Source organism: Pantherophis guttatus, chromosome 7 (assembly GCF_059756535.1).
Source record: "Pantherophis guttatus breed Tessera chromosome 7, ASM5975653v1, whole genome shotgun sequence".
Lineage (NCBI taxonomy): Eukaryota > Metazoa > Chordata > Lepidosauria > Squamata > Colubridae > Pantherophis > Pantherophis guttatus.
Window position 1 is genome coordinate 41,855,606 of NC_142069.1, and position 12,590 is coordinate 41,868,195.

Here is a 12,590-nt window from a genome sequence, read left to right on the forward strand (position 1 = left end):
AGTCCTTTTAAGATATCTTCTCAATGCCCGTTGGACATCCAATGTATGCCATCGCCTGTCAGCAGGGTGACGAGGGTTCGGGCAGAAATTAGGCAAGACGAGTTCTTGGGCTCGATGAAAACGAGTGTTCACTTTGGGCACAAAGGCTGGGTCTAGGCGTAACATGACTCGGTCTGGATAGAAAACGCAGAGATCACTCCTCATGGACAAAGCTGTAATTTCAGACACCCTGCGAGCCGAAGTAATTGCCAACAAAAAGGCCATCTTCAAAGACAAGAAGCGCAGGCTGGACGAAGCAATGGGTTCGAACGGAGGACCCGTTAAGGCCTGCAACACTAAGGTAAGGTCCCAAGTGGGGTAGCGGTGAATCGGCGGCGGCCGTAAGTTTGAGACCCCTTGGAGAAAGGAACGGATTCTGGGGTCCTGAGACAAAGGAACACGAGCTTCTCCTGACAGGACAGTCGCCAGAGCCGCCACCTGTCGGCGTAGAGTCGCGGGAGCCAAGCCCTTGGAGAATCCCGCATGCAGAAAACACAGAATGTCCGGAACAGAAGCCGTTGTGGGATCTACGTGATGATCCCCGCACCATCTCGTGAAGGCATTCCATGAGGCGTTATAAATTCGAATTGTTGATGGTCTTCGAGCTGCCTGAATAATGGAGATAACGTCGTCAGACAGATTGTCCTTGATGAGCTTTATGCGCTCAAATGCCACACGGCTAATCGAAGCCATTCTGGTTCCGGATGACGGATGGCTCCTTGAGTTAGTACTATCTTGTCGGGTGGAATCCTCCACGGTGGTTCGACCAATAAGTTCTTGAGGTCGGCGAACCACTCTCGACGGGGCCAATACGGTGCTACCAGTAGAAGGTTCGCCCGTTCGTGAATGACTTTCCGCACGACCTTGGAGAGGACAGGAAGGGGAGGGAAGGCATAAAGAAGGCCCCGGGGCCACTGACTCTGAAGAGCATCCAGCCCCTCCGCTGTTGGACATGGATAGCGGGAGAAGAATCTCGGCAATTGGGTGTTCTGAGCCGTCGCAAACAGGTCCACTAGGGGAAGGCCAAACCTCCTGGACAGGTCCTGGAACAAGCCGGGGTCCAACCTCCACTCGGCGTGATCTATTTGGTCTCTGCTGAGCCAATCTGCTTCTCGATTGAGAGTCCCCGAGATGTGTTCGGCTTTTATCGACGAGAGGTGGAGCTCCGCCCATGACAGAAGACGCTCCGTCTCCTGCATTAGTGTCCAGGAGCGGGTCCCCCCTTGTTTGTTGATATGGGCCTTGGTGGCCACATTGTCCGTTAGAATCAGAAGGTCCTGGCGATATACAAGGCGTTTGAAGTGTATCAGGGCGAGTCGGACCGCTCTGAGCTCTAGCCAATTTATATTGTGCAGCTTTTCCGCCGACGACCAGGCACCTTGGGCTAGCTGACGGTCGAGGTGAGCCCCCCAGCCTCGCAGACTTGCGTCCGTGGTCAACACCATCCAAGCTGGTTCCAGAAAGGGGGAACCCTTGTTGAGGGCCAGAGACAGCCACCACCTCAGGGAAAGGCGAACGGGAGCTGGAACCTTTACCTTGAGAAGAGACTCCGCTCGACCTTGTCTCTGGTAAGGGAGCAGGAACCATTGGAGGCAACGAAGATGGAAATGCGCCCACGGAACAATGTCTATGCAAGATATCAACTTTCCCAGAAGCTGGGAGAGAGACAGTAAGGTCACAGTCCGGCGTAGTAAGACTTGAGATGTCAGTTCCCGAATGCTGGCTTGTCTGTCGGGAGATAGGGAGACCACACACAGTGTCGAATCTATCGTTGCTCCGAGATGTAGGATACTCGATGTGGGAACAAGATGGCTTTTGGCAAAATTCAAAGTGAACCCGTGGTCTTGAAGGGACTGAAGTACTAGCACCCGGTCCTGGGTCGCCTGTTCGGGAGACGACGACAGGATCAAAATGTCATCGAGGTAGCATGCCAGACGAACAGGAACCTCTCTGAGCGACGCCGCTACTGCCGCTAGCAACTTTGTAAACGTCCTCGGAGCGGACGAAAGGCCGAATGGCATAGCCATAGCCAAGTTGGATTGTCGGCGACCGCGGTCACGAAAGGGCGCCCTGTCCGAAGTTGACTGGTACTGAGATTGCGAAGATCTGTAGTAAGAGGCGCCCCCGGCGCCTTGCTCTTGTCGAAAGGGCTGTCGATTATAAGGTACATAGCGCCTGTCCTGACGTCGGAAAGACGTGGGTAACACCTTCTTCTTATCCCTATTCTCGACCAACACAGAGTCCAGGGATGAGCCAAATAAGGCAGGGCCCTTGTAAGGGGCAGCAGTCAAGCGCCATTTGGACTTGGCGTCAGCTCTCCAGTTACGGAGCCACAAGAGACGTCTTGAAGATACAGTCGAAGCTAAGGCCCGGGAAGCGAACTTAACTGCGTCCAAAGACGCGTCAGCCGAATATTCAGCAGCTGCGACCAGTTTGGCCAGGTCCTGCTGTAATCGTGCGTCCTCCGGGGGAAGCCTGTCCTTCAATTGACGCAACCACACCAGCGATGCCCGATTAAAGAATGATGAGGAGGTTGCAGCACGAATGGCCCAAGCCGCCGCTTGGTGTGTTTTACGAAACCCCATTTCGGCTCGTTTGTCCTCAAACTTGAGACCATCCCCAGCCTCACCTACCAGGATGGAAGACGATGTGAGACTCGCCACCGGATCATCAATTGTAGGTAACTGCAGGAGGGCATCCAGCGCAGGGGCCGAGGCATAGAGCTTTCGATCAAATGAATTCGGACCCGACAACGAGGCGGGGCGGTCCCAAGGCTTTTGAACAACCTGGCAGAAAAGATCCGGACAGGGAACAAAGTCCTCATCAGGTTGAGGTAGATTGAACAAGTTACTATTGGGGCCAGATGGAGTAGAAGAAGAGGAGCCCTGAAGAGGTGTGGAATCCATATTAGTGGCAGCTTTTGCCTTGCGTAGGAGAGAGCGAAACAAAGAAGGCTTAAATAGACCCGGAAATGCCGGCTTGTCCTGAATCTCTTCTTCATCCTCTGACATCTCAAAGTCATCTAGGAAATCGTCCTCCCGGGCTGATTCAGGCACAAGGCTACAGGCAACAGATTGCTGTTGATGTTGTGCCCCAGGGGGATGCATGGAAAAGGCAGAAGTAGTAGGGCACGTAGGAGCAGGGAAGGCACCAGTGGCTTGTTGCAACCCCATTTGATACATATGGGACATGGCCTGAGAAAAAAAGGACTGAAAATCCACAGGCTGAGGGAACCCTGGGCCCGCTTCAGGACGGAGGCCGGCTGCAGTGGGTGTAAAGGTAACTTCAGGTCCTGACCTAGAAGCTTGAGAAAAATGGCTTGCAAAACTAGATGAGCGGGACCTGACACTAGCCCTTGACTGATTAGTCACAGAAATTGGAACCTCCTGAGAGGTCGATGGTCCATCCTCCCTCATACCACTGGCCAATAAATCTACATTATGAGAGGCCGAGGGCTCACAGGTCACCTCGTGGCTCAAGCCTTCAGGAATTGGTCCTTGACCAGGGTCCTGGGCCCGTTGCCTAGCCTTAGCAAACTGCTTTTCTAATGCCTTATGCCTCCTTTGGGCATCTTTATCTGCTGTGGCAGATTTGGAGGCCTTCACCTGTCTGGAAGCCTTAGATTTCTTCCCCCTAAGCTGTCTAGGGGAAGGCACTGGGGAGGGAGAGGGACTCCTGTCCATATCAGAAGAAAGAGCAACTTCCTCCCTGTCATCCATGATCAATCACCCCAATGAATTAGTATTTATTGATTAATTAATTGTAAATAGAAACTTATCAATTGTATATATATAATTGAATATTAGTAATATGAATTTTAATATATGTATATCTGATATTGGTTTTGGTGTTTTTTTTGTTTTTTTTTATAAATTCAGATAACTATGTACAAGAAAAACAGGGCTATCAATTATAACGAGGCAACGGCCTTTTCTTCTTTTCTTTTTTTTTTTTAAATAATAAATGTAAATAAAATTAAGCAATATGTACTTCCCTGGGACTTTCAGGCACCCTTCTGCGGTAGTTGTAAATTGCAGGTACGATCAGGACAGCGTCCCCACCTGCCGGCAACCTAGCGACCCTGGAAACCAAAGCCCAGGTCGCTATGCCCATGTAGCAGCGAAAAACAGCGGCGATGGTCAGGGCCCAAAATGGCGGCCCGCGAGGCGAATTTCCACAAGTCCTAAGCCAGGCGAAACACAGCGCCTACGGCCGGACTGAAGCTGCAGCAGAACGAAGCAGTCTCAATCTCCCAAAACGGCTGATGAGTATGCCAGCTGGCAGGGACTCAAGCCGATATATCCGATGGCCGCTAAATCAATCCACGGCCTCGCACAGTGACTGGCAGCAAAATGGCTGCAAATGGCGGTAACAATGATTAGAAATAAACCGCCAGTCAAACCAAGCCGCTAGCGGCGGCCGGAGCCCCGGACCGCCAAATACGCTTTAAACCTCACCCAGTGAAGGCAGTCGAAGCGCAGCACTTTAAAATAATAAATAAAAGATATTAAGCCAAATCACTAAATGGAAAGGTAAAATTAAGAATAAATTTAAAGGGAAATACAGACACTCGATGCTATTGCAATGGCTGAGTGAAAAAGTCTGGGGAGGAAGCAGGAAGTGAGGTGGATGCAGCTCCAGAGGGATTTGATTGACACTCAGCTGTGCGAATAGGAGTGATCATATCCCATTCTGAGGAGTGTCTGAGCAGCGTGTAGGAAAAAGGAGTTTACACGTATGGTATTGTATTATCTGAGCAGTACAGTTTCAGTGTGGGCTTTGGGTCTTATGTTATCCCAGGATTTAATATAAAAGTTTTATTTCCTATATCCTGAATACTAATAATACTAATTATCCTTATTTTCATAGTGTAAGCAATAGTATTATTTTCTCTCTGGAAAAAGCCTGCATGATATCAAAAGCATACAAAATATAACAAATTTCATAAAAGACCTAAATTGAACTTTACTAATTACAGATGCATCAGACAAATTGTTACAAACCTTTTTGTTCCTCTGGCCAATTCTCGTCACCATCCCCAAATGCAACCAAATGCCATCAGGAATATACAATAACTTGAAGAACTGCCATTTTAATCCTGGTGTTATACTTTATATATTTTGTAATTTTATGCTAATAATCTTCTATTTTACTCTGATATTTTATTTTGCCTACTTCTATTATTGGAGTGGTTCTAATGTTATTTGTGTTACTCTATGGTCTGTGTTTTGTCTACAATCAAAATAAAATTAAACTAAAAACTTATTCTGACCCCATCTCTAGCATTTAGATGAGAAAAACTGTAAATCACCAAATTAAAAAGTACAGTGAAATGAAATTAATGTATTTCATCTACAATCTAATATCATGCAAAGGAGGAGGAGGAGGAGAAAAAGGGACAAGCAGCTTAAAAATCTAAGTCTGTCATAAGAAATAAGCAGTTAAAGTTCCATAGGTATATTTTACAGCTCAAGAATTCATGTTGAAATTTCTGTTCCAAGAATTGTATGTGTATGTGTTTTAAAAAATACCTAATCAAAATTAAAGGACATCTAACTCTGATAGTTAAAAGCATGAATTTCTGGTGAAATCCAGAAAATCAATGATACTGTACGCCAATTTCAATTTGACATTATTCTAAAAAGCTATACAGTAACTATATTTTACAGGTCTGATAATTGTTGTGGCCTGTTGGCCGCCAGCCCCTTCAGCAGCCGAATCAGAGAAGGAGGAAGTATGGGAGTCAGGGTCAGCATCAAGGCAACCTGAGAACTCTGAAGGGGAAGAGGGAATGGAGCTGGCAGAGCGAGAGAGACAGAGGCGGAGTCTGGGCTGTCCGTCAACCCTCTGATGGAGATCAACAGCCCCCAGGTCTGGAGGTGGCTAATGAGAAAGAGGAGGAACAGCTATGACAAGTGCTGGACATGTGGATGTGCAGAAGGCAGAGGAGAGGACAGCAGTGGAAATCCATGGGTCGATCCTTGGGAAGGAAGAACCATCACTGCTAGCGAAGCCCCATCCTAGCTTTGGGGATAAAAGGCAGGGGGCGGAGATGAATAGATGTGGCAGACAACTATTCATCTGTCATGCCGGACAGACTTGTTAGCCTGACGTAAAAGAGAAACTTTTTGCCAGAGCTGCTGGCTCTCCTAATAAAGGAATCATAGCTTCAACTACAGAGGGTTTGTCGTGTTTGGGGAGCTGGGTCAGAACAATAATGAGCAAGATATAATTTGCTATAAAGTTTGTAAAATATTCACCAATGTACATACTCTTATGACACAGACACAAAGTATTTGTAGATCCCTGCCAATACCTTAATGCAGAAATCCTCAGATTAAGCAAGTTCTGTTTATATTATACAAATTATATTTTCCCACTTTGTCCTTTCTTTCACTGGCAGTGGTAGTTAAAAAGAAATTTCATTTACAAATATTCTTGTAGGATACTTCTGGAATGTGAAGCTACAGTTCTGCTAGAAAACCTGTACATTGTTTATCAATTAGACATTACATGAAAGCAATGACAAAAATCAGAAAATTAACGCAGAAATTTAAGAACGTGTGGGCAAAAATTGTCACTACATACAGTGCACAAATCCACTACCGAATGTATCAGCTGAGAATTTTATTACATGAGAATATTCTACTCAGCTGCATATCATAAGCTTACATACTTTGACACTAGGTGGAAATAATGCTACAACAGGTAGTCGTTAGTTAAAGACCATAATTGGGAAATTCTGACACCATGAGATGTGGTCACAAAGTGAAAAATTGTGTGGTCACACTAATTTAATGGTACCAATTCCAGCTGTGGTCATTAGGCAAATTGCATGTGGCTGTTAAGTACTGTGTCACATGACCATGACTTGTGTCTTCCTGCAGACTTCCCCATTGATTTTTCTTGTCAGAAGCCAGATATGAAGGTCACAATGACAATCACATGACCATGGAATGCTACAACCATCATAATTGCATACTGGTTGCCAAGCATCGAAACTGCAATCATGTGATCATAGAGATGCTGTGATGGCCACAAGGACTGGGCACATTCAGCATTGTTGTAACTTTAGACAGTCACTGAATGATTGGTCACTACAAGAAGACAATCTGTTATAAGAGTTTGTAATAAATAAACACTATTTTGGATTGAAACATTTTATTACCAGGTGCAGCCTTACTCAACAGATTTATCACCTCTTCTTTTTTTCTTATATACTACTACAAGGTGCTATAGTATAGAAGGTCCTACACAGTGTATGTGTTCTGGTTCTACACACACACACACACACACACACACACACACACAACCCCCTTGCCTCTTCAGTCTGGAAGTAACTGTTGTCCATTTTGATGAATTCTTAACTAGTATATGCATTTTGAATTTATTGATTCTGCATTCACTAGCTTTACATTTATTAACAGCTATTAATATAAATATATTTAAAATAAATATCTATGGATTCCAGTAAATATGATACAGGCTTTATGCTTTTATTTCCCACGTAAACAGCAAGGCAGAAAGAATACTGAAAATTTACACACACAAAGTGAATCTTAAATCCCAAATATATATAATTGAGTGTAAATTAGGTATGAAAAGTTTCAATCTTACATTTAACAGTAAAAACCTCCATAGGCTGGAGTCAAATCCTCATTCCTGCATGAATGTGTCTAGATAGAAATAACTGTGCTGATCTCAAGAGTGGCTTGCTTCCAAGTAAAATGGAGAACAATAAATTATCTAAGGAGAAGGTATATTGAAACAGATCACTAACTAGCAGCTTTTACTATGCTGCCCATGGACCATTTTCCAACAACAATAATGTAAACACTATGGAAAATTTGTTTTCATTTGAGACAGTTTCAGTGCCAATTGTTGTTCTTTCCCAATATTAATAACAGTATTAATATCTTTCTCAAACCATCTCATTAAATCAAGTAATTTTAAAATAATAAAATTCTATTTTCAAAATTTTACCTACTGAAAAGTCCTATCAGCATAATGGTAGCAGAGTTAGAAGTTAGCACCTTCTCTTTGGTGTTAACTTGGAAGCTAAGCAGGAATGAAAAGCTATTTTCCAATAGGTTTAGCTTTTCTAAGGATCATGTGGATGAAATGTGAAGCCCTATTACAATTCTAGTAAAACTCAAAGCTACTGGTAAACTACTTACCTCTATTCCCTAGTGCAATATTAAAAGTCCATATATTCCACACACAGTAGCAGTTACTGTCTTTGTTTCAAGTTGTAAAACCATCCAAATATCATAAAAAAGCACGCAAGATTAAGATACTGACTGGTTCTCTCAACGCTTAGTTATAGATTCTCATCTTAAAGTTGCAAAGAGAGATGACAAGAAGCAAAAACTTGTAAAATTAATAGGGCTGATTTAGACAAGAGGAAGCAAAGAAAGGACATCTTCCTGGAAGCTTCTGCTTGACATATGCATTCCAGTGTTGACTCTATATTGCTACTGAAACTGGAGGAACAAGTACACATATCAAATATTAAAGCAGCTTTAAGAAGCTTACATTTTTTCCTACCAAAGATAATATTGACTTAAATGTGAGTACTTAAATTGAAAAACAGGCAAACCAATTACTTTTTTCAATGGATTGCTGTCTCAGATTTCTTCTCTACACAATGAGCTCCAACAACAGTGAATTCAGTTCTTACAGATTCTATTGTAGCATACAAATTTGACCATAGTGTTGACCTACACTTTCATACTCTCCACAAAAAACAATTATACTGAATTTATTCATGCTATATTAACACCAATGTAATATTTGGAGGTAAAATCTATATGTATAAGTGATTAATTCACATCATGAATTTCCATGGTAGCTGTAGCATTAAAGTAGATAAGCAAAACCTATTTGCTCTCCAATTTCAGTTAAGAAACTAGATGTATGTAATGTGAATTAACACATGTAAGATCTTTAATTCCTTTCCATAAGGTGTAACATACAGTATACTTTTCATAAATGGAAGAAGAAAGAAGAAATAATTCAGTGTCAACTAGTGACTACTAAAGTATTTTAAGAATATATTCATGCAATTATAAATTACCTTTATAGATATTTTAGATATTTACATAAAATATAAATGGTATATAAGTACTATAAACATTGATTGACCAGGTTATTTATTACTGTGCACACTAAAATATATTGGTAATGGAAACATTCCTTTTATATGATTGAAGTACATGAGCGGTACTCATATAGATTAAAAATTATTATATGGAAGGCCATCTCATGCCTAGTATGCTTTTCATCAACCACTGACCCAAGACAAAATATAATTCATCCTACCCAATACTTCATAACCTAACACTTACCCTACTCTTCATATTTACAAACTATAACTGAAAGAGAAAGCTCTAAACACCAACTTTTGTATCAAGCAGCAACATGGAATGTTTGACAAGAACATTTGCATAAAGAGAGAAAAACAGAAATACTCAGTGAAGCAATAAAGTCGGGATAGTTTCTGTGACAGAAGTCATTAAAAAAAATCTTCACAAAAAAAGAGGGGCAGGGCAGTTCCATTTAGCCTATAATTATGGGATAGTATGGTTTCCATATGACATTAAAAGAGGCAACTGAAAATAGAACGGCATGGGATTACAGAACCTTTGAAGCAATTCTCAGCACTCAGTTCCTGGCACTGAAAAGAAAAGAACTATATCCAAAGCTAAAATTGTCTGAATTACTTCTATCTGGACAAAATCATAAAGGGGGCTTTTTTATTGCACTAGTAAGGTAGTTTTAATATACAGAATGTCTTATCACATACACTTGAAAAAAGAGATACCAGTTGCATATGAAGTGCAGAGGTCCTCCCCTTTTAAAAGAGATTCATTTGTCATATTTACATTTCATTTTAAGTCTGATCTGTATGAATTGCAGTGAGATTAAATTCTTATCCTTTAATGTTTCTCTCATGCCTGGAAGGGATGACAATTTAATACTTTTCATCTTATATATAGCTTGCTCTTTCTCTCAATAAGGCAAATAGTTAATATGGTCAAATTTAAAAAGATTGGGGATTTCAAATTGGCCTTTATACATATTAACATTTGGTTAAATATAAATCAAAAGTAAAAATTATTCATTTTACTTCTCAGTATGCAAATTGCAGGTTTGCTCCTATTCCTGTTAAATCACTATTTACTACAGGGGTAGGTTACTTTCCCTCATAAATCCCATATTCTGAGGGACAATCTGTTATAGGCTGCATACAAAATGTCCATCACCAAAAAAAAGTATGGCCGTCTCTAACTCCACCACAATATCCATCCATCTGTTATAAAGTTGTCCTGTTTTTGTACAGCCTCATTTGACAAAATTGCTAGGCTTCTCAAATCGTATAGCTTCAATTTATTAATTATTTATTTATTTCATTATTTAATCAAATTTACATGGCTGTTCTTCTCATACAAGGTGACTCTAGGTGGCATATAACAAAACCAAACATTAAAACTGAGTGTAAAAATCAATTAAAACAATTACATAATCAACATAAGTAAAACCAAAACTATGAGAGGATTACTTAAGATCTTATACATGGTGCAACCAATGCATAGGCTTTCTGCTGTCAGAGAGCCCATGCCTGATTTAAAAAAAATTGAGGGGGGGGGCTTTCTGAAAGGCCATAAAGGTTGGAGTTAATTTGACCCTAGAGGGGATGATGTTCTAGACAGTGGGCACCAGAGCAGAAAAGACCTGTCTCCTGGTTCCTGTCAGGTGGAACTCCTTGGTGGATGTGCCTCTCCTCCTTGACCTGATAGGATGGGCTGAAGTAATCAGAGAGGTGGTCCCTCATATTACTTGCTGCCACACCATGTAGGGCTTTAAACACTAGACCCAGTACCTTGAATTGCATCCAGAAGCAATCTGGGAACCAATGCAGCTCATAGAATAAAGGTGTAACAGGCATCCTTCTAGGAACAACAATAACTGCCCATACTAGTTACTTTATCATTCATATTAACAACCTGTCCAGAAATATTTTCTAATCATTTTCTCTCTATTCCAAAATCATCACTATCTAACAATATGTAAATGTTGACCCAACAGCATTCTCTTTAAGAAGCCCTTGTTGGTACTTTTAGTTCCCTTTACTATCTATTGAGAGCCCAAGTGGAATAGTGGCTAGAGTTGGTAGTAGGATTTAGCTTCAAGTCCACTTTCACCATGGAAACTCGCTAGATAATTTTGAACTGTTGTCTCTCAGAATGGGTATGTCGCGAGTTTGTTTCTATGAGGGAAACTGCATTTCAAGCTCCTTGGAGAAATGGAAACATGTATATTATTTATTTGAGGGAACTGAAGAAAACAACCTTGGAGAAACAACATGTTGAGAATAGGCTGAACAGGATTGACACATAAGACTCTTATGAGTCTGGTTCAATCAGGGGCTAGTTATTTCCCATACCAGTGTAAACTGATTTGCTATTAAATCTATGAAATATGCAGGCACATAGAGTAAGGGGACGAAGCAGAGGAAGAAAAGCAAAATAAAATCTAAATTATTAAAATGTACTGAGCAACAGCAAGCATGGACCCAGTGTAAGCACATACCAGAATAAGACTGGCCTGAAAAGGCTGATTCTATTCCAGTCCTGCTTGTTAAGGCTGGACAGTATTGGATAATGGGGTTGAGACCCTTCTCCAGGTGCTATGCACTGAAATCTAGTAATTCTGAGAGTCTTGGCCTGAACTGGTAGAAACAAGGGTAGAGAAAAATTCTGGTGAAATGCCAGGAAATCCCCATCCCTGACTTAATCTTACAACATTAACTAGGAAAAAAACTTTTTGTGGGCAACAAGCTTTACAAATTGGGATTATATTTTTTTTGTTTTTGTTTTTGCATGCAAGAAGATAAATTCTATATTTATCAGTCTCAAGGGTTTAAATTTTAGGCCTTGTCCTCCTTTAGAGCCAATTGACTCTAAAGAGAGTCAATTTAGAGTCATTTCTTCCAAGAATTATACATAGGATTGGAAAAATCTTTTCCACCTTTACAGAATATTTTGGTCTGACCCAAAATTGCTTGGTTTCCACCTCACCAAGATTTGATCTGAAAGGAGACTCTTGAAATAAGAAAGTTACTAATATATCTTTTAGACCCATAACAGAAGCTGTCACTGCATTTATATGCATGAAATTAATTATCCACAATTTTGAAACCACTGCTTGGTCTCATATGACTACTTCATGGCCGGAACCAGTGTTAATCTATATTTGCCCCAAACTATAATTATGCCATGGACCGATACAAATTAATAAACCATTACAATGCCACAAAAACAAGGTTCCTAATAAGATCCAATTACTATAGTTTCTTTCAAGTTTAGCAGTGATGCTTAATAAATCACATCTTGGCAAGGTGGCACACAGCAATAGACTAGTACAAAGTGTCATTTAATGGGAGGATGTCATTTAATGGGGTGAAAATTAACCTTTGCCATTTTTTTCAGAGAGGGGTTTTAAAAAGATGTGTTTTTACACCAAGAATTCAAATCTGCTGTTATTAACCA

General features: G+C 41.3%; 1 protein-coding gene across 7 annotated transcripts in view; it reads right to left on the reverse strand.

Moving 5' to 3' along the window:
* The window catches only part of TMTC2 (transmembrane O-mannosyltransferase targeting cadherins 2), a 261,421-nt gene that overhangs the window by 135,156 nt on the left and 113,675 nt on the right, over positions 1-12,590 (reverse strand). The window contains exon 1 of one of the 7 annotated variants that reach the window (XM_087874071.1): positions 11,632-11,819. The exons of the other annotated variants lie outside the window; for them this stretch is intronic. The gene's annotated coding sequence lies outside the window, so the exon portion shown is untranslated. Of the gene's footprint in view, positions 1-11,631; positions 11,820-12,590 lie in introns of those variants that run through there. 7 annotated transcript variants of the gene reach the window in all.